The 22,790-nt window shown below is 41.3% G+C and overlaps 1 protein-coding gene across 1 annotated transcript in view; it reads left to right on the top strand.

The window, feature by feature from the left end:
- The first annotated feature begins 2,196 nt into the window (after positions 1 to 2,196).
- Positions 2,197 to 22,790, top strand: part of NAV3 (neuron navigator 3) — a 921,889-nt gene continuing 901,295 nt past the window's right edge. The window contains exon 1 of the mRNA XM_082254072.1: positions 2,197 to 2,468. The gene's annotated coding sequence lies outside the window, so the exon portion shown is untranslated. The remainder of the gene's footprint in view (positions 2,469 to 22,790) is intronic.

Below are 22,790 nucleotides of genomic sequence, written 5' to 3'. Positions count from 1 at the left end.
AAGTGACACACTGTGCTGGCATTATGCCCCCCTGTCAGTAAGTGACACACTGTGTTGCCATTATGCCCCCCTTTCAGTAAGTGCCACACAGTGTTAGCATTATGCCCCCCGTCAGTAAGTGACACACAGTGTTGGCATTATGCCCCCGGTCAGTAAGTGACAAACAGTGTTGCCATTATGCCCCCCTGTCAGTAAGTAACACACAGTGTTGCCATTATGCCCCCTGTCAGTAAGTGACACACAGTGTTGCCATTATGCCCCCCTGTCAGTAAGTGACACACAGTGTTGCCATTATGCCCCCCTGTCAGTAAGTGACACACAATGTTGCCATTATGCCCCCCTGTCAGTAAGTGACACACTGTGTTGGCATTATGCCCCCCTGTCAGTAAGTGACACACAGTGTTGCCATTATGCCCCCCCCTGTCAGTAAGTGACACACTGTGTTGGCATTATGCCCCCCTGTCAGTAAGTGACACACTGTGTTGCCATCATGCCCCCTGTCAGTAAGTGACACACTGTGTTGGCATTATGCCCCCCTGTCAGTAAGTGACACACTGTGTTGGCATTATGCCCCCCTGTCAGTAAGTGACACACTGTGTTGGCATTATGCCCCCCTGTCAGTAAGTGACACACTGTGTTGGCATTATGCCCCCCTGTCAGTAAGTGACACACAGTGTTGCCATTATGCCCCCCCTGTCAGTAAGTGACACACTGTGTTGGCATTATTCCCCCCTGTCAGTAAGTGACACACTGTGTTACCATCATGCCCCCTGTCAGTAAGTGACACACTGTGCTGGCATTATGCCCCCCTGTCAGTAAGTGACACACTGTGTTGCCATTATGCCCCCCTTTCAGTAAGTGCCACACAGTGTTAGCATTATGCCCCCCTGTCAGTAAGTGACACACAGTGTTGGCATTATGCCCCCGGTCAGTAAGTGACAAACAGTGTTGCCATTATGCCCCCCTGTCAGTAAGTAACACACAGTGTTGCCATTATGCCCCCCTGTCAGTAAGTGACACACAGTGTTGCCATTATGCCCCCCTGTCAGTAAGTGACACACAGTGTTGCCATTATGCCCCCCTGTCAGTAAGTGACACACTGTGTTGGCATTATGCCCCCCTGTCAGTAAGTGACACACAGTGTTGCCATTATGCCCCCCTGTCAGTAAGTGACACACTGTGTTGGCATTATGCCCCCCTGTCAGTAAGTGACACACTGTGTTGGCATTATGCCCCCCTGTCAGTAAGTGACACACTGTGTTGGCATTATGCCCCCCTGTCAGTAAGTGACACACAGTGTTGCCATTATGCCCCCCTGTCAGTAAGTGACACACAGTGTTGCCATTATGCCCCCCTGTCAGTAAGTGACACACAGTGTTGCCATTATGCCCCCTGTCAGTAAGTGACACACTGTGTTGGCATTATGCCCCCCTGTCAGTAAGTGACACACTGTGTTGCCATCATGCCCCCTGTCAGTAAGTGACACACTGTGTTGGCATTATGCCCCCCTGTCAGTAAGTGACACACTGTGTTGGCATTATGCCCCCCTGTCAGTAAGTGACACACTGTGTTGCCATTATGCCCCCCCCCCCTTGTCAGTAAGTGACACACTGTGTTGGCATTATGCCCCCCTGTCAGTAAGTGACACACTGTGTTGGCATTATGCCCCCCTGTCAGTAAGTGACACACAGTGTTGCCATTATGCCCCCCCCTGTCAGTAAGTGACACACTGTGTTGGCATTATTCCCCCCTCTCAGTAAGTGACACACTGTGTTGCCATCATGCCCCCTGTCAGTAAGTGACACACATTGTTGCCATTATGCCCCCCTGACTTTATTTTTCTGCACCCCCAAATCTTCCCCAGATTACCTGGTGCATTTTCTATCTACCTGCAGTTCAGCTTTCCCATGAAAATAAGATGTGCTCCCTATTTTATTGAGTATATAATATTTTCTCCCTATCAGTGTGACATACTTGCTGTATATGAACCCTGCCAAGCCTCTATAGACAATAGTAAAGCTTTAGCAGGGCAGGCTTGAATGAGTTAAGCCCATTGATTTGTACAACTCCCCCATGCTAATAGTCTCCCCTGTGTGTAAGTCGCCTGTGGCCAGGCTGAGCACATCCTCAATGATCCAGTCTATGTGTGTGTGTGTGTGTGCGCTGCTATTGTGCCTGCAAAGCCAGCCACAGCGCCACTCTCCGCAGAGCTGTGAGCCCAGCCTGGTGTGAGGATGGATGGTGCCTTCCAGGCTCTGGCACGGTGAGAAGTCCCCTGGAGGGGGCTGCACACAGCTATAGGAACAGGGACTGGCACACACACACATACACAGGCTGGCAAGCCTGCTCCATCCCTTGTCAGTAGGTGAATGGGATATACAAGGAACAGCTATTCCATTGCCATAGGAACCTGCTAAAGGCTCACCAACCCTGGGATTATCTACAGCACCTGGAATGGCATCTGTCAGGTAGTCTACACCTCTTTTGTCTGCTGCACATGGACACATCTTTTGTGCTGATCTGCTTGCTGGATGTGTAGGATGGAAGCAGAGGAGGACTAGAAGTGCTGCTTGTGGGTCTGTGGTTATTGGAAGTGGTGGGTGTGTGATCCTGGCCATTGTGTGTGTTTGTGTACAGGGGACCTGCATGGCACTGCTGCTCTCATGGATCTTCTTCCAGGAGGATCCAGCACTTTAAGCATGTGATGATATGTCTCATCTCCTAGGCACATGCTGCCCATAGTACACTCTCTGTCCTAATGCTCCATCAACTCAGCTATTGATCCAGCCAGGGTTATTAGCAATTAATCATCACACATACATACAGGTCATGCTAGAGCTGTGCCTCTGATTAGGAAATGCAGTGCCAATGACAGTTGATAGGTTCCGGTAATGCAGCTGTGTTTGTGATCAATTCTATTTTTTATTTTTGTGCCAGTTTAGGAAATAGCATTGTTACATTTTCTTCCCTGTAAGGAGACAGTAACATCCTATTTTTGTTTATTTTTTTATTGTTTTGCTACACAAATCCTGTTTTTATTAGGTTGCTTTAAAACTGTAACAATGTGAATAAAGACAGTTATCTGATTGCAGACAGCATGCTAGGAACTGAAGTCGTTTTTATTGTGCCCCCGTTCAGAGATGGGGACTAAGCACAGGTATGGGGGCAGAAGGAGCCCAGATTGTATACAGAGAATGTTGTTTCCTTTTATATATATATATATATATATATATATATATATATATATATATGTGTTGAACGTAAGGCCTTTAAGACCCATTCATATTGTACTGTTGCAATGCATGTCAACGCATGTGCACGTTGTTCTGATGTCCTGATGTTGGTGGTGTTCACAGCTCTGTGCAGTTTTGTAGCTGGATTTGGAAAATATGACCTGTCCGATTTTTTTAAAAATGTTTTTCCTTTCAATGGTATTGTGAAGTGTGTTGAATAACGCAGGTGAATCGCAAAAATTGCATAATGTAAATGGGTCCATATTTAACATGTTATCATGCTCCTTTATAAAATAAGAAGAAAAACGTCTTTGTAAAACAAAATGTTATCATCGTTAGCCTTCAATTTGTCCTAAATAAAGATTAAGTGGTGGTTCACACATATGCAATGTGAGACATCGCATGTGATCCACAGCGCACTGCTCTGAAAATCACATGCGATGTCTGTGCGTTGCGAATGGCTGAATTTGCATCGCATTCGGACACAACTCGCACAGGTCCTTTTTTTTGGTCCGCACCAGAATTGGATTGCATAGGTTTTCACACCTATGCGATCTGATTCCTGTTTGAAATGACAGTTCGCACTGCGATATGCAAACTAATCTGGGGTGTCGTTAACTTTGTATTGACACCCCCAGCGATTCGCATATGGCGGTATGAACTGCCTGCGAGTCAAGTGCGATGCGGGAAGTCCGCAAGTCCGCAAGTCCGCAGGGGATACGCAGGGTTCCCACATCGCATATGTGTGAACCAGCACTTAAATATAGGAATTGTGAGCTTTGTCCTAAATAAAGCACTAAAGTTACACTGAATGATAGATAAAGCACTAAAGTTACACTGAATGATAGCATTGCACTGATGCCCATACCGGCATAGGTACTTGTGCAAATGCTCCGATACTAAAACTGATAACTTCAAGTCTGCAGACTGTAAGACCGGGCTCACATATTTGTAAAGAGTCCAGTGTGATTTCGTTCAGCGGTTTAGGTGCGATTCAGGTGCAAGTTTTTAAAGAGTAAGTAAACAGCTGGCTTTTTTTTTTCTAACCTGCAGAGTAAAGGCATAATGTGCTAGTATGCATCACATACTAGCACATTATATGAGACTTACCTGCAAACGAAGCCCTCCAGCAATGCGTTGTCAGTGCTGTAGGACACATCCATCTTCTTCCATCTTCCTTCCAGTTCCATGGACTCTGTGTAACTGGCTGGAGCTGTGTTACGTCACTCCCGCACAGCCGGGAACCGCCCACTACGGCACAGGGCTCTGAAGGAACAGCATGGGTGTCCGTTCCTTCAGAAGGCAGGGGCCGATGACATCATCGGCTGCACATACAGTAAATATCTCTTAAACGGTACATGTTTAGGAGATATTTACAGTACCTGTATGTAAGCCTTATTATAGGCTTACCTTAAGGTGCAATTAACAATTTACAGCCATTTTAACAACCATTTTAAAGTTTAACCTTACACTTGACACTATGACACTGGAAATCGCACCTGAACCGGACTGAAAATCGTACCTGACTCTTTTTAAAATCTCACTGCACCTGGCAAACACCTATGTGAACCAGCTCCATATAAAGCCTGTTTAGTTGACATGTCATGCGAATTGGTTCAAATCACTAACCACTGCCTTAAAGTGACTGTAAAGTCTAGTTTTTTAAAAAAAAAAACATAAACATGTCCTGTGTAGTGATTTTGCACAGAGTGGCCCTGATCCTCCCTTCTCTTGTCTCTCTTCTGTGCTCCTGGCCCCTCCCTCCTGTTGAGTACCCCCACAGCAAGCAGCTTGCTATGGGGGCACCTGAGCCATGTCACAGCTCCGTGTATTCATTCAGACATGGAGCCACGACCCGGTCCCACCCCCTCCCTCTCCTTATTGGCTGACTAATTTTGATTGACAGCAACAGGAGCCAATCTTGCCGTGCTGCTGTCTCAGCCAATGAGGAGGGGAGTCCCAGGCAGCTGAGACACTCCTGCAGCATTGCTGGATAAAGATGGGCTCAGGTAAGTATTAGGGAAGCTGAGGGGGGCTGCTGCACACACAAGGTTTTTATTATCTTAAAGCATAGAATACATTAAGCTAAAAAACACCTTCTGCCTTTACAATCTCTTTAAGTAACAATTTTTCATTATTCGGAAAAAAACCATCACATGGCACTAAAAATAGGTATCGGTAATTGGTATCGGTGAGTACTTGAGAAATGTATTGGTACTCAATCTTTAAAAACTGGTATCGGTGCATCCCTACTAAACGACATCCTAATTCTCCAACAATTGCCCATACACATCCACTACTTTATTCCTCTCTTTTTCATGAAATTATTCCATGCTGTGTTTTTCTGCCACCTTGTAACCTCCTCTGTGACCTCCCAAACCTCTCCTTTTCCCTGCTCATTTCTATTTGTTTAGAACGGGTAGTACACATTAGTTGTAGTCATGTGCATTGATCTCTGCACACTAAGAATCCCAAAGTCCATCTTGAGGGCAAGCAAGAGAGGGTGGCTATGTTCCTACATACAGTGGCACCATAGGGAAAGAACGTAGCCACCCTCTAACAGGAGGTCGGATCACAGCAGCCAAAAACAAAGAGATTTGGAGACGGCTGAGAGCAATAGAAGGTACTTTGTGAGTTACTGCCGGTTCACACTGTTCCGACTTGTCAGGCGACTTGGAGCGCCTAACAAGTAGCGGTCCATGCTGCGCAATGGTTCCCGTTCTAATAGGCGCGACTCAAGTCGATCCGACTTAGAAAAAGGTTCCTGCACCTTTTTTTTGCGAAGTCGGAGCGACTTGCATTGACTTCCATTATGTGAAGTCGTTGCAAGCCGCGCCGAAGTCGCGGTGCACGGGCGACGGCATTAGTCACCCGAAGTCGTGTCGGATCAGTTTGAACCGACACTTAAAGTGGAAGTGCACTCTCCCAATCAACATTGATTATTTTTAATCCTCCTGCTGCTAGCATTAGTAAATAGATAGGAAATTAGCGCCGGTTCACACTGGCGCGACACTACTTTCAGGGGCAACCTCAGAGATCACGGTGCGAGCAGTGCGCCGCGACCTCGGAGCGGCCGCCACAGACTTCATAACATTGAAGTCTATGGCGGTCGCCTCCTGGTCGCCCCAAAGAAGCTCCGGACCCTTTTTCTAGGTCGGAGCGACTTGTGTCGCTCCTATTAGAACGGGTCCGTAGCTTCCCTATGGGAGGCGACCTGCGGCGACCTGTGAGGCGACCAGGTCGCCTCACAGGTCGCCCTAGTGTGAACCGGGGCTTATGTTATATTTATTTGTGTTTATTTATTTTTTTACATATTTTCAGTAACTTCCTGGTTTCTTATCTAGGCAAATGATGTCATACATTCCAGGGATCTTCAGGAGGGAAGGAGGGGTTTTCTCAGCCAAGCACATTTTCCTGCATGCATGCCTGAGCTAAGGGCAGATGGATTTCAGGAAGTAAATGCTACATGAATCATCTGCCCTTACTCAAGATGGCCACAGCCAGAAAAGGTAGGGGGGTGTTTTTCAAAGTAATTTCTCAACAAAATAAAGCATAGAGACATGGATTGCTGGTGGAGTTTGCTTTTATTATTAAAAATGAATTGAATAGTATTTTTGGTTTGTGGTGCTCAGGTGCAGTGAAGATCTGCTCTAACAACACGCGTACTTGGATAGATTTATTTTTTAAAACCAGAGGTTATTGTCCCTTTAAAGGTAGGCATGGTGCTTGTGAAAACACAGAAAGCTGTTTGTGGTTGATGTTGAAGGCCAGTTGTGAGTTATCAATGGCCTTTGTTTATGAATGAGACCCTGAAGTGTCATTGAGTGCTAAGCCGACATAGTTATAAATCGGTTTTCAGCACTTCCTTTATATTCAGACTTCTAATGCTGTTTGTTTGATTAATGTCTTATAAATTATGATGATGATAATAATGCGTCCAGTATTTTTACACAAGTGTAGGATGCAGGATACACGTTCTGGGAGTGTGGCTAGAGGGAAATGGAATGTTCTAGCCAAACATGATAAATTACCGTCTGGGTGGATTATCCTCTTATTACATTGCAGAACTGGCTGCTCCTATCCCAACAGGCATGAATGGAAGTGTCGATCTCTTATATCCCAAATACCCCCTGGAAATGTTCGAGTGATCCAAGAATGATATTATCAGGCTGAAACTCTTATTGCAGATAGGGAACTGTAAGTTTAGAAATAGGACCTGGCCTTTTATCTGTCATTTAGAAGTGCAGACTAAAAAAGAAGTAGCTGATTGGCAATTGTCAACCACACACCTATTACCCTTATCTCTTCACTGGGGAAAATGGAGTCAATAAGGTTCGGTGTTAAAGAGGTTGTAAACCTGTATTTTTTTTTTCTTTGGCAACCTGTAAGAGAAACACATAATGAGCTATTATGCATCGCATACTAGCTCATTATACAATACATACCTTAGAACGAGCCCCCGCCGTGCAGCCCGCTTACCTGTATGACGGGCGGCATGTCCAGTTGCCCGTCTTCCGGGATCGCGGCATCCGGCCATCTGATTGGCCGGAGCCGCGGGGACGTCACTCCCGCGCTTGCGCGTGGGAGCCGACAGTCACGGCACAGGACTCTGAAGAAACGGCACCAGCGGCCGTTCCTTCAGAGCGCATGCGCCAGTGACGTCACTGGCTGCATGAAAGGTAAATACCTCCTAGGAGATATTTACAGTACCTATAGGTAAGCCTTATCATAGGCTTACCTATAGGTACAACTTGCAGAGGAGGGTTTACTTCCTCTTTAAGTGAATGCTGAACTTGGTAAATAAGGGGAAACTGCGCTCAGGACCTTTTTGTGAACAGGTTGGGTGACTGAAGGGAGCACAGCGTCACTTTAACCAGTTGTGGACTGGAAGGATTTGCCCCTTTAATGACCAAGCCATTTTTTGCGATTCTGCACTGCGTTACTTTAACGGAAAATTGCGCGGTCGTCGGACACTATACCGAAATAAAATTGATGTTCTTTTTTCCCACAAATAGAGCTTTCTTTTGGTGGTATTTTATCACCTCTGCCATTTTTATTTTTTGCCCTATAAACAAAAAAAGAGTGACAATTCTGAAAAAAAAAAAAAAGTATTTTTCACATTCTGCTATATAACATTCCCAAAAAAAAAAAAAAAATGTAAATCAAAAATTTTCAACCTTTTAGGCTAATTTGTATTCTTCTACATATTTTTGTAAAAAAAAAAATCCCAATAAGCGTATTTTGATTGGTTTGCGCAAAAGTTATCGCGTCTACAATGTAGGGGAAAGATTTATGACATTGCTATTTATTTATTTTTACTAGTAATGGCGGATATCTGCGATTTTTAGCGGGACTGCACCATTGCGGCAGACATCTCGGACCCCTAACTGACATTTTTGACACGTTTGGGGGGGACCAGTGACATTAATATAGTAATCAGTGCTAAAATGATGCACTGTTACTCTAATAATGACATTAGCAGGGAAGGGGTTAACACAGTGGTGATCAAAGGGTTAAGTGTGAGCCTAGGAGAGTGTTTTCTAACTGTATGGGGGATGGGCTTGTGAAATGATCATAGAGACCTGTGATCCTATATAGAAGGATCACAGGCGCTCTGTAAACATTTCAGAGAGAAGAACGGTCAGCTGTGTTTACAACAGCTGACCGCCTTTCTCTCTCAGCGGGGAGCGATCGCGGCCGCCGGTCCCGTGGATCGGCATCCCTGCTGCCTAGTGGGGCCCCTCGCCCCCCAGCACTACACGCGCGACCAACGTAGGGCTATGTCGTTTCGCGCAGCCGAGCCAGCCTGCTGCAGTAAAACTGCCGCGGGTGGATGGTCAACAAGTGGTTAATTACCAAGGTCAGTGAACTTCCCTTTTGCTAACTAAACCGCACCTTCTCTTTACCCCTCTGCGCCTAAGGGTAAAACAATTCTAAATGCCTAAGCCTCATTTTGCAACTTTGACATGTGTTAGTAAAACCATATATATCATCACAACTACTTTGTGCATCCATGTGAACTATACCTTGTTTTTATCTGGGCAAAGTGTGCTTTCATTTGGTGGTAAATGGTAATTGATATCTCCTGATTTTTTTTTTTTTTTATTTATTATCAAAAAAACTGGCCTTAAATAGTAAAAAAAATAAAAATAAATACATTTTCCTAAATGTAACTGTATATTTCTTGTTACTACCATAGCCTACCACCAAAGAACAACCCAAAATAAATTCTCCTGCTCCTAATGATGGCAGTGATACCACATACTGTATGTGTATGCTAGTTGTTGCTTGCCCCCGTAGTACAGCCGAGAAACAATAGTGCACATTTTGTTTTTTTGAATCCTATCTAAAATACACTGACACTAATACTAATTTAAAAAACGCTGTCCAAAAAATACAGACCTTGAACTTGACCTAAACACTAACCCTGGCACTGACCTAGATCAAACCTTGATCTAGGTATTTTATTTTTAATTATTATTATTATGATTATTATTTATTAATATTATTATTTTTTTTTCTACACGCCCCATAGAGAACAGCGGGCTATGTCCGTGTCCACTCTGTGGAGCGGACATGGACCTGCTCAGCAGGGATTAGTGGAAAGATCACCCACTGAGCAGGCAGATCCACTTGGATGGATTCCGCTCCGTGTGAAAGGGGCCTAATAAACATACATAACTTTTTCATTTATTTTTGCATGCTGTTGGAGAGAACTAACAATATCAAAAAATTCTGTCTCCCCACTTTTCTTCCTATTCCTCCTTTTCCTCCCCCCCCCCTCAGATTTTCTTATTTTACCATATGTCGATCTGTCTGTTGGTTATGTTTGACAAGAAACAATAATATGTATTTAAAAAAAAAAAAAAAATTGCTGTCTTGCAGACAACAAACTAGCAATATTGCAAAGTGAATTTTTCTTCAATCAGTGTCCTTCTAAACATGCAGGGTCAGTTCACACCTGAATCGCACAGGCATGCAAAGCGCTGAATCGCACTGAATCACACCTGAATCACACAGGCATGCAAAGCGCTGAATCGCACTGAATCGCACTGGGTCACACCAAACAGAAGTGCATGTCCTACTTTTAAAAACACGCTGCAACTGGATCTGTTCTACCATGTGATTCCATGCAGGAAAAGGTATTGTGTTTGCGATTTGCGTTTGGGGTGTCGTTAGGAATACATTGACACCCGCAGCAGATCACACATCCTGTGCATTTTGAATTCTGCGTGAGAAACGCACATGGAACGCAGGTTTCACACAATGCGTTCTGGTGTGAATGGGCCAAGCTATACAACTGGTACCTTCTGGTACCTTCTAATTTCAGCACAGGTACTTATGCAGCTCCCAAACAAATCAAATGAAAGTGGAGATACACTGACAAAGTTTATCTGCAATTTCTGCTGAAACTGGAGCTATATTTGCCAGCTGTTGAAAAATGTTAGGGATAGCGCTTTTTAAAGGTAACATTGGAAATTTGCGTTCCTGGATTTAGGTACAGACTATACAATAAAAACGTTTTGAATGCTATAATAATTAGAATTTTTGCATCTATACTATGTCTAAACCCTATTTGCTAATATTAGGTCTAAATCTAAAATAATGATACTCTTTAAAGTGAAGGATAGGGCGACCCACCAACCTTATGTAAATAGGGCTCATATGTTTGATTTTGTGATATAATGTATATGTTGATTAAGAGCCCATTCACACAGGGGCGACACGATTTGCTGGGACGACCTGTGAAGTCACGGTGCACAGCGTGCACCGGGACCTCGGCGCGACATGCACGGACTTCATATAACTGAAGTCAATGCAAGTCGCCTCCAGGTCGCCCCAAAGTAGTACAAGACCCTTTTTCTAAGTCGGAGCGACTTGTGTCGCTCCTATTAGAATGGGTCCTGTGCTAATCAATGGCAGGCGACCGACCGCCACTTGTCAGGCGACCAAGTCGCCTGACAAGTCGCGCTAGTGTGAATGGGGTCTTATGAGTCCCTTTTGTTTGTTTTACTTAAACATCTCTTTGAGGTAAAGTATAAAACATAGATTTTAATTGCAATGCAATGGTATAACTTTATGTTTTTTTTAAACTGTCTTTTCCTTTGTAAATTACTTAAAATAAAGTGTTATTAGTAGAAATGTCTTTCTAGCATTATTGGGTGGAACAATACGAGTGCAGAGAAGTAACAAAGTTCATGCAAACTTGTGGTGCTGAAAGAGGGGGTGCATCTGGCCAGGTCTGTTATATTACAAAGTGCACATCACAGAGAGGTCAAAATCTTGTGCCCACATTGGACTATGTAGTCCTATTTAGACACGCTGCACAATTGCTGGAACAGCGTAGCACCAGATTGCTAGGAAAGCTAAGTTAATTTACTTCTTTTGGCTCCACTGTAATCCATGAAGCAGTTTGTGATTGCTTTGGGTTGTTGAGGGCTCCACTGTCTGCAGGTTTGATTGTTTCCTGCTGCCTTCTGCAGCAATTTTGGAATGTAGTGGGCTGGAAAGGCATATCAACAGCCTGAATGTTTATGTTGTCTTAGTCAATCCCTGGGGAGGGTGCCCAGAAGGTGGCTGGGAGAGTGCATAAATGGTTTGGAGGGAGAAGCAGCCCTGTTCTTCTTCTCTTTCAATATTTTTTTTAATGAAAGGTGTTAAAATAGTACACGGTGCGGCTGCAATCATATATACAGAAAGGAGCATAATGTCAGTGACTTGCAAATTAGTAGCAGTCGTACAAAGCAACCCTGTTCTTGTCCAGGAGTAGATGTTCCTAGCTTGAAGGGCTGCTGCCCTTCTAGGCAGTCCAGCTGAAAATATATGCTTGCTCATCGAGGTCCCAGCTATGCCAAAGCTGGGGGGGGGGGGGGCTGTGTGCTGAAAGTCTCTGGGAACTAATGAATGGATTTTTACTGGGGATCTGGTCTTGAGAGTTCAATGGAGAAATGTCTGTCTGATATTGGAAGGAGGCATCCACGTATTCAGGGACATTGTGATTCATGTCTGTTGCTATCCCTTTTGTATCAGTACTAGTATTGCCTGGTCTGGGATATTTCTTACAGTGTCTCACATTTTGTGAGTCATTACTAAGGGGACTGCCCTAAGTTGTAGTGACCGGGTGAAGAGTGACCTCTTGTTAATGTTCATTGCTAATAGTGTATCCCACAGCTCCCTACATCCTATCATCCTATCCAATTTTGTCAGCAATAAATGTTAGAAAAAGGCAACCCCTAGATTGTTCATTGAGCCAGAAGAGTGAGTGTTGCTGTGTGCCTGGCTGTTGTTGCACTAATCTAGTAAAAGACCCTGTAATCCATGATGCAGTTTATGATTGCTTTGGGCTGTTGAGGGCTCCACTGTCTGTAGGTTTGATTGTTTCCCGCTGTCCTTGCGAGGGTGAGCGCTATAACAGTGTAATGGAGATAAGACAATGCAAAGTGAGGTTGTAGGTACAATGTCTATCTGACTGAATATCTATGATTTATGTATCCATGTATCCTCTAAAAAAATGCACTAACCAACACTATATACCTGAGCAGTTGTTCTATATTTCGTCTGTGTCTCCTTCACCAACGATAGAACCCAAATATTGCTTAATAATCTGTTTCTGTGAGGCAGTATAACATTACGTTTAATCATCATTCTCTATTTATCACAAACTGTTTTAGGCCTCGCTCACACCATGGTGCAGAGACGTCAGTTTTTCTGCATGCGTTCTGCAAGGGGACAAAAAATCAGTTGTCCTCTATGTGCCCTGTTCACACCACAATGTAAACTGAGGTAAACTGATTGACTGAAGTACACTGATGTCTCTGCAAGTGAAATTTGCACGTTTTTCCATCAGTTTTCATGCACGTATGGTGTAAACGAGCCTTAATGGAACATGGAATGATATAAAGTTAATATGTTACTCTGTGCACCTGATATGATTCTTTTACTTTCCAGTCAAATTAGGCCGAATAGGATCCAAACGTTATTGGTTGCTGAGGATAACTGCCATTTTTGTCTTTTTCTCCGTCTCTCATGACTCCGAGAACTGCGCATGTAAACATGTACATTCCTTGCTTATTTTGATGGCGTGAATATCTCATTTTTTAGTCACTCTATACTCACTGACAAGTTCATGCTGGGCAGCATCTGATTTGTATTAATGTTTTCTATAACTAGCTTACATGTTTGATCTCATTTATGTTTTATGTCGAACCACATAATATAATACGTGATGGCTGGTGTGAGACAGGCGCTTTTAGCGTCATGTCTAACAATTAACACACACCGTTAGGCAGAGAGTTGTGAGCTTGAGTTCCATGATTCTGCCACATCGGATGAGAGGGTGTTTTTTAATGCCTCTGTTACAGGGCTGTGTTTTTTGCCCCAGGCATGTGTAACATGGCATTATTCCTGGACATGTGTGATAAATGCTGTAATATCATCCTATTTGACGTGTGACCACCACCACGCTTGTGACATAGTGTGCCAGTGTTAAATTTTAATGTTGTATTTTCCATTAAGTTAGATACAAAAGTACTGTCTCTGGGTGGACATATCACGTAACATTTAACCAGTAGGGAACGTTTTTCCCCATTATTATATAAACCAAGAGTATCCCTTTCTTGGCAGAAATAAACAAAGTTGATGCATCTCCTTAATGGTACTTAGGCCTAGGTAGCCTGGATTGCATGTGACTCTGCCCATGGCGGATACTTGGTTTTTCATGCCATTTGAGATTGCAGATGAATATACAGAGTAAGATCGGAATATCGGCAGCGTAGAACATAGTACATAGTACATATAATGGGAATAGGGGTCACATAGAAAGCAGAAATAAAATCTTATTTGAATTCTAACATTTCCTCACACTATATTCTGTGAGTTCCTATGCCTTTGTCAGCCTGGATAGGGAATCCCTCCCATGAGAGGCAAACAGCGAGAAAACCCTTCCCCATTTTATTCAAAACATTAACAGCAAAAAAAAGAAGGAAAAGCGGAACTTCCCTTTTTAGGTGAAGTTCCCCTTTAAGCAATACAGCTGATGAGGTCATTACTGCTTTTACCGCCTGGAAGCTGGAGGGGTATAGGACAAGGCAGTAGAGTCTGATTGTCTTAAAAGGGTAACTCTACTTTCGTGGGGAAAAAAAAATCAGCAAATAAACAAAAAACAATATAGCGTATACAATTGCGACACAAATCATATTATAATTGAATGTTTTTAAAAATGACCTTTCCTTTTCATTCTGCAGCTGTTGTAATTTTCTGAAAATGCAATGCAATATGGCTACCTGGAGCTGTTCTGTACACAGAATGTGTTCTGACCACACCCCAGAAACATCATTTCCTGCTTGTGTGATTGGCTCACGAATTTTCTCAGAAGTCTGCCTAAGATACAAGTCAGATTTCTGTCATTTTTGGTGAGATACTTCCAATAGGAACACGTCTAAAGGGATGCAGACCCAGCAGCTTTCCTCATTAGAGCCCTGCAGCTGCCACAGCTGATAGATAATTATGAAACCACTCCCATTTGACCCACTGAGCACAGAGGCACAGAGGAACAAACAATGATTTATACAGAATAACAAAAGGTCGGAATCTGCAACAAAGTTTGTTAAAATCCCTGAAATGTACAGAGATCACCCAGAGGGGAATGTTTTTTTCTCAACAAAAGTGGAGTTACGCTTTAAATGCAAGCTCAGGGTAAGTGCTGTTTTACAGAAAGCTCATATTAAAGTGTTACTAAACCCAGGACCCTGCATTCACTATATCTGGTCTCCCACAGTACATGGGAATGCAATTATTTTGGTAAATATAAACTGCTAAATACCTTTTCTCATCAGCAGTAAATAGCAATCTTGTGAATTCTATCAGTGTCCAGTTGAGCATTGGCTAAAGCATGTAGGAGGAGTTTTCATTCTCCTCTGACTGTCCTATGAGGCTGCATGACTCCTGACCCTCTGTCTGGACAGTGCACCCTCCCAGCAATACACACCAAACTGAGCATGTGCTCAGTAGCCCCAAGGCTCTGTACAAACAGGAGATGGATTGGGGAATGTGGAAGAAGGTGAGGATCAAAGAAGACAGGATCAAGCAACCTTTTTACACAATGCACAGGATTAACCCCTTAGGTTCCACAGTGAGTATAACAAGCATGCTTTGCTGCATATACAGTCTGATTTTACTGTTGTGGGTTTAGTAACACTTGAAAACAGATTCAACTACTTATTACAAAAAAAAAAAAAAAAGTAATGATTTTTTACCAAAAACATTATTGGATTTATTAGGGTTTTTACACCTGCCCAGGGTTCAGCTTTAATCCCATCTTTCTCCTGTATGTCGAGCAATAAAATGAAGAAGACAGCATTTGCCCTTTAAACGACATGTCTATTCATCTGTGATTTCCTGAATTAATGGTCACACTGTGGACCAAAGCATTACAAGGAATCATTTAAGACCCATGGAAAGTCACTCTGTGCTTCCTGCTTCTTAAAGCATTTCCTACCTGAACCATGCCATGACCTGTAACCAAGAACATGCTTTTCTATCTGGGTGTTTGTTATTTGCTGAGGCAGTGACTCTTGACAAGCATGCATCCCAGCTATGTTCCTAGCACATTATAGAACCAATGCCCTCTGACGAAGATTAGAGGCCTTTTCACAGCCTAATAGGATTTAGAATCATCTTGTCATAAACTAGGAAGTTCATTATTTTTTAGGTCATTATGTGCAATTATTAATGATTTATACTCTTTATTGATTTCGTTTTTGTTACTAATTCTCTAAAGGTTAAAAATGAAACACAATCCGATACAAAGACCTTGCTCGCTGGTTACCGCTGAATTGGAGTCCATCTTTGATTGATTACATTTACTCATTTTTATCCCTTGGTCCTCTGTCTCTGCAACACTTGTAATCCATTTAATGGGAACTGTAATCTTTTTAAAGTCGTGTGTCACTGGGCTTCTGTTTGCATTGGACAGGGTTTGTACTCCTATAGAGGCCTATGAGTCAAATGTAGGTTGGAAGGTGGTCATAAGCACCTGTCAATGAGTCAAATGCAGGTTGGAAGGTGGTCATAAGCACCTGTCAATGAGTCAAATGCAGGTTGGAAGGTGGTCATAAGTACCTGTCAATGAGTCAAATGCAGGTTGGAAGGTGGTCATAAGAACCTGTCAATGAGTCAAATGCAGGTTGGAAGGTGGTCATAAAAACCTGTCAATGAGTCAAATGCAGGCTGGAAGGTGGTCATAAGAACCTGTCAATGAGTCAAATGCAGGTTGGAAGGTGGTCATAAGTACCTGTCAATGAGTCAAATGCAGGTTGGAAGGTGGTCATAAGCAGGGCTTTTTTTCAGCAGGAACGTGCGGAAATGCAATTCCGGCACCTCCAGCACTGAATGCATGTAATGACAAGGGGTGCTGAAGTGTGCTGAAGGATCTGTTGTTGCTTGAGGGGATCTATTTTTGCATAGTGGTCTATTGCTGCTGGGGAGGTCTATTGTTGCTGGTGGTGGATCTATTTTTACTGGGGGTCAACTGGAAGAGATCTACTGTTGAAAGAGGGGGTCTATTGTTTCCGGCTGCTGGAGATTCTATTGATACTGGCTGCTGGAAGATCTTTTCTTGCTGCTGGGGATACTTTTTGTTGTAGGGGTCCATTGTTGCTGGGGGGTCTATTGTTTCTGGGTGAATCTATTGTTGCTGGGGGGGGTATTGCTGCTGGCTGTGGGGGGATCTATTTTACTACTTGTTATCATCAACAAATTCCATACAAACTACTTAGCACCACAAAATGATACTTGCCTCTGGCATTGTCTAAAAGGGGTGCTACTGGGAGGTGGGTAGGTGGTGGAACCAAGGAACGGTGCTCGGAGGTGAGTAAGGGGCGGAGACAAGAAGTGACTCAGAAGGGGGGGGGGGGTTCCTGAACATATTCTCTGAGAAGAAAAGCCCTGGTCATAAGCACCTGTCAATGAATTCTGAATGATCTCAGAAGCATCTCAAGCTGATGTCATCAACACAAGTCCAAAGCTTGTTGACAAATGTTACTATTGTTCTTTGAGAGCTACATGTAAAAGCGATCTGTGGGTTATTGTTTCTGCGCATACTTAGTAATCTAGGTACCCAGAGCAACCTTCTTTTTTACTAGAAAACCATTTAAATAAAAATTCAAAGAGATTTCAATCAAAACAAAAATTGCAGTTAAATATGACTTTGTAAAGTTATTAGAAGACAAGCTAAAAATAACTTAATTTACAATGTATTTATATATCGAGGAATAAAAAAGAATATTAGAGTAACAATGAATAATGGAAATAGACAAAAAAATAAATTTGCTGTGCAATATGAGATAAATATGAGTGAATATTTGTTATCTGTTTGCATATTTCTTCATATATTGGGCATCAGGCTATATTTATATAGACATTAGATACAAAGAGAATTCAGAACTTGTCTTGTTTCCTGACGGACCCTAAGCCAATTGGATTCCTGGCTCAGTTTAAACATTGTATTTATATTTGCAGGAATAAAAAATCAGAGCAGTGATGAATAATACCTATCCATGGAAATAGACAAAAAATACATTTGCTGTGCAATATAGAATAAATATGAATGAATATTTTTTATCTGTTTGCATATTTATTCATATATTGATCATTAGCCTATATTTATATAGACATTATATACAAAGAGAATTCAGAACTTGTCCTGTTTCCTGGTGGACCCTAAGCCAATTGAATGCCTGGCTCAGTGTGGACATTTACAATGTATTTATACTTGGAGGGAAAAAAAGTAGGTATCAGAGCAATGATGAATAATGCTTATCTGTGGAAATAGACAATTAAAAAATGCTGTGCAATCTAGAATAAACATGAATGAATATTTTTATCTGCTTGCATATTTCTTCATATATTGGCCATTAGGCTATATTCATATAGACCTTAGATACAAAGAGAATTCAGAACTTGTCTTGTTTCATGACAGACTCTAAGCCAATTGAATTCCTGACTCAGTTTAAACATTTACAATATATTTATTTGCAGGAATAAAAAATCAGAGCAATGATGAATAATACTTATCCATGGAAATAGACAAAAAATACATTTGCTGTGCAATATAGAATAAATATGAATGAATATTTTTTTATCTGTTTGCATATTTATTCATATATTGATCACTAGGCTATATTTATATAGACATTAGATACAAAGAGAATTCAGAACGTGTCCTGTTTACTGGTGGACCCCAAGCCAATTGAAAGCCTGGCTCAGTTTGGACATTTACAATGTATTTATATTTGGAGAAATAAAAAAAAAAAAAAGGTATCAGAGCAATGATGAATAATCCTTATCCATGGAAATAGACAAAAAAAAATTGCTGTGCAATATAGAATAAACATGAGTTAATATTTTTATCTGCTTGGATATTTCTTCATATATTGGCCATTAGGCTACATTTACAAAGACATTAGATACAAAGAGAATTCAGAACTTGCCATGTCTCCTGGCACACCTCAAGCCAATTGAATGCCTGGCACAGTTTGATTACTGCATATAATATGTTCAGGTCAGTACAACTTTCCCAACATTTAGGGTTCATTCAGACCTAGTGCCTTGTGGTAATCACAGTCTATTGCAGCACACTGGAATGTAATATGTATGTGCCTTGCTATTTATTTTGAACAGCACCCCAAGGAACACAACGCTCCTTTTCTATATTGTATCACAACGCAGGATGTGGGTTGCAGTACACCTTAGCAAAAAAATAGAATTAAAAAATACAAAAAGTGTAGATGCGATTTTTGCTTCATTGAAGCCCATTGAAATGAAATAGACTGCAGTAACACATACTGCCTAAAGCCATGATAAAACAGTACAATACCACAGCACATCATATTGGGAACATACTCACAGTTGGAAGGTGAAAATGGAAGGTAAAATTCCTGCTAAGCACACTTTTAATGTCTGTTGAATTTAGCCCTAGAGGCCCATTAATGTATATATGTATGATATTACTGTTCACCATAAAGAATGAATGTATATATGTATGATATTACTGTTCACCATAAAGATCCTAATGATTAATTATATCGCCAGCAAGTAGAGTTATACTCTGTGAAAAGAATACATTTATTTTGGCTCAAGTAAAATGCCAGGAAGTAGTATTTTAGAAATAAAGTAGTTCATTTTTTTTTACCATTTATTGAAAATGTAATCAAATGTATAGACCAGGGATCCTCTCACTACGGCCCTCCAGCTGTTGTGGAACTACACATCCCATGAGGCATTGTAAAACTCTGACCTTCACAGACATGACTAGGCATGATGGGAATTGTAGTTCCTGAACAACTGGAGGGCCAAAGTTTAAAGACCCCTGGTATAGACTATCCTGCTCTGTCATACCATAATGTATTCTTCTAGAATTTACAAATCCAGGAACTTTCAAAAAATCCAGAGACTATGGGGGTGATTTATTAAATCCAGAGAGTGAAAAATCTGGTGCAGCTCTGCATGGAAACCAATCAGCATCCAGGTTTTATTGTCAAAGCTTAATTGAACAAGCTGAAGTTAGAAGCTGATTGGCTACCATGCACAGCTGCAGTAGATTCTGAGTGCTCCAGTTTCAGTAAATCTCCCCCTATATGACCTAAAATGCCTTGGTTATTATTGAGAAAACAGCAGCTTTTTATGATTAGTGGGAAGTGAATACCCCTTTAAAGTTCAAAAAAAAAAAAAACATATATTTATTTATGTGAGGTGTGACTGATCAGATGCATTTTTTTAGCTTTAAACCTCCCTGCGACACAAGCTGCAAATAAGATTGGCTAATGCCATGTTACTGTTTTAACACTCTGACTTCTTTAGATTAATGTCAAAGGTTTTTATGTCTGTGATCATATCAGACACAAAGATCCTATCCCAAAAATGCTGTACATGTCTAAAAATGACATCAGTTGGCACTAATACCACAATGAGATGATGCTGTAAACTCAGCTCAGTAAAAATCCAATGAAAGCTCTTGTTCCCTGCTGTTTGATCTAATTTGAGCACAGGTTTCCTGCAAGTGTTATATGACATGGAAGTATTAATGATAGCTCAGGAGATGATCTATGCTATGCCATAGACTTAGCAGGACAGCCATCCAATCTGCATGCAATGGACACAAGCTCTTGAATTGGCTAGAAGCTTGTACTGGTGCTGCTAATGTAATTTAGAGTTGTGGCACCAGAATTTTTTACCCCAGGTTGTCTAATCTGTCTGATTTATGTTTCTCCCAAGAGCAAGTGTCTGGCTGTCATAACAACATGAGGCCATCATCAGACCTAGCCAAAATAACTGCATCTGCTTAACATTGATTTAGCATACACGTGTGGCTCTTTGAAATTTCTGTCCATCAGATTTATATATATTTTTTCTTCTTGAAGTTGGACATTTATAGAAAGACAGGGACTAGGGGAAATAATGGTGTTGGCTTTCTGTTCCAGGGATTGGCAGGCCAGGCAATTTGAGCCACCTCATAGGAAACAGGCAGAAAAGATTTACCTTGGCTAATTATTTGGGAGAACAGTTTGTCTCGACATTTGGGACTCTACTGGATTCTAAGATATTATTTAGGGTTGGTGTTCTGCAGTCTGATTTTAGCAGTAGGTAGACGTGTCTTCAGTAAAGGATCAGCCTTTAATATGTTTAAGTGCACCTTCCAGATGTTTCTAATCTTCCAGTATTGACTGTTTTACTGGATTCTAAAGCTCAAAGCATAGGTTGGTGACATGTGCTTGGTTTTGTTTTTTGGGGAATACGCATGTGTTTCAGGTAAAGCCGTTTGGCTTCCTGTATGCTTCACCTTCCAGGTCTTTCAGGTAATATTTGCTATAAAGCGATCCTTGAATACATCAGCTCCCTTATATCAAAGTCTCCAGCCTTTAGGTAAAGTTTTTCCTCATTCTTTTAAGCTGTGCAGATGGGACATTTTTGAGCCATGGTTTATGGTGACAGCTTTAAAGCCTAAATTGCTGATGCTGTAAACTTTTAACACTGAGTTTTTAGTTACAATCTTGCCTTCTTTGTTTCCTTCTAGTGTCATATCTAAATATCCAATATCTGTGGGATGAGTGTGGCAAGTAAATATGAGACCCTTTACATAAAAAAATGTTCCAAATACTTTTATTGTAGGAAATGTAGACATACAGAGAGGAAGCATTAAGTGTTATCCAGTGAATATGGGCAGTCCAGCTAATGGATATGGATTTATTTAGAAGGTCTGTGGTGTCTGTAATTTATGATGGAAGATGCTTGACAAATCTTCAAATGTGAAGGTTAATAAACTGCGTTAAGTTGGAAGTTAGTAAATTTATTCTATAGATGTTTTTTTTTCTCTTTTTTTAATGACAATACGTTATTTTCCATTTTGTTAATGAAGCTATGTGTAATCACCTCTTCTATGAAGCCTGCAAATGTTTTTTGTTTGTGAAGGGTTCATTAGGATTTGTCTCTTGTCCACAAGGATCTTTCCTGTTTCTTGCATATAATCTTTTTGTCTTGGTTGGATCACCGCTCCTCCCTCTTTGTCAGTGTTTTTTTTATCATCATAGGTAATTACACTTTAGGGCTTTTTAAGGCAATTTTTTCCACTTGTTAGGTTGGATGTAAGAGAACATTCTTCACTAGGTTCTTTGTTATGGTCTAATTGAACTATTGTTTGAAATGTGGTGATAAAACTTGATAGGATATAGAGTTTAAAACTGTAGTTATTCAACTTTTCAGTATATTTTTACAAGGGCTAATACAGATCCACCCTGAAAAATGGCAATAGTATTGGCTGGATCTGGAACAGTAGTGAGAATTTTTTTTGCGTAAGATCATTGGAGGTTTTGTTTTCTCACAAAATTCTACAGCTCCACAAACAGATTAAACAAATTTGATGTAAATATAAGGCAAAAGTTTACACCTGTTTTTCAAAAGAGATTCTTCAATGCGATTGAGTGTATATAATGGCAAATTAAAAATCTTTTACTCTTTGCTTTTGTGAATTGGTTGTTGGTTCTCTTTCCGTTTTTACCTCCTTGACATCTTCCCGGGATGGTGCCTATTGAGGCGTACTAGAGAGATTAAACTTGCTATTTACTTTGCTTGCTAAGAGGGCAGATTTCACATACCTTTTTGGGAGCTTGAGATAACAAGTGTGACCTCACTTAGGCCTAGTACTCACAATCAAAAAATCGGACAAAAAAATTCCACTTTTGAATCGATCTTATGATAATCTGATCGTTAGTACACAACTTTCGAGAGCTGATCATGACAGTTCATCTGAAATTATTTGAAGGGACACAATACCAAATGATACCAGATCATTTGGATTTTTGTTTAATCAGTAAATTTATTGTCTGGAAAAATTGGAAGAACAAGACTACGCATGCTCGGAAAGAATATATTATTATACAAAACAATAGGTTAATCCCTTCTGAAGTTGTATTCTGTCGTATAAGAAGTTTTGTAAGCTGAGTAAACTTTTTATTTTCGATATGAGACTAGCATGCAAAAAAATACCAGATGATAATTCGTCTG

The sequence above is a fragment of the Pelophylax lessonae genome (assembly GCF_965119305.1).
Source record: "Pelophylax lessonae genome assembly, chromosome: 4".
Lineage (NCBI taxonomy): Eukaryota > Metazoa > Chordata > Amphibia > Anura > Ranidae > Pelophylax > Pelophylax lessonae.
Note: the sequence above shows the minus strand (reverse complement) of the source record. Positions and strands in the feature narration are given on the sequence as shown.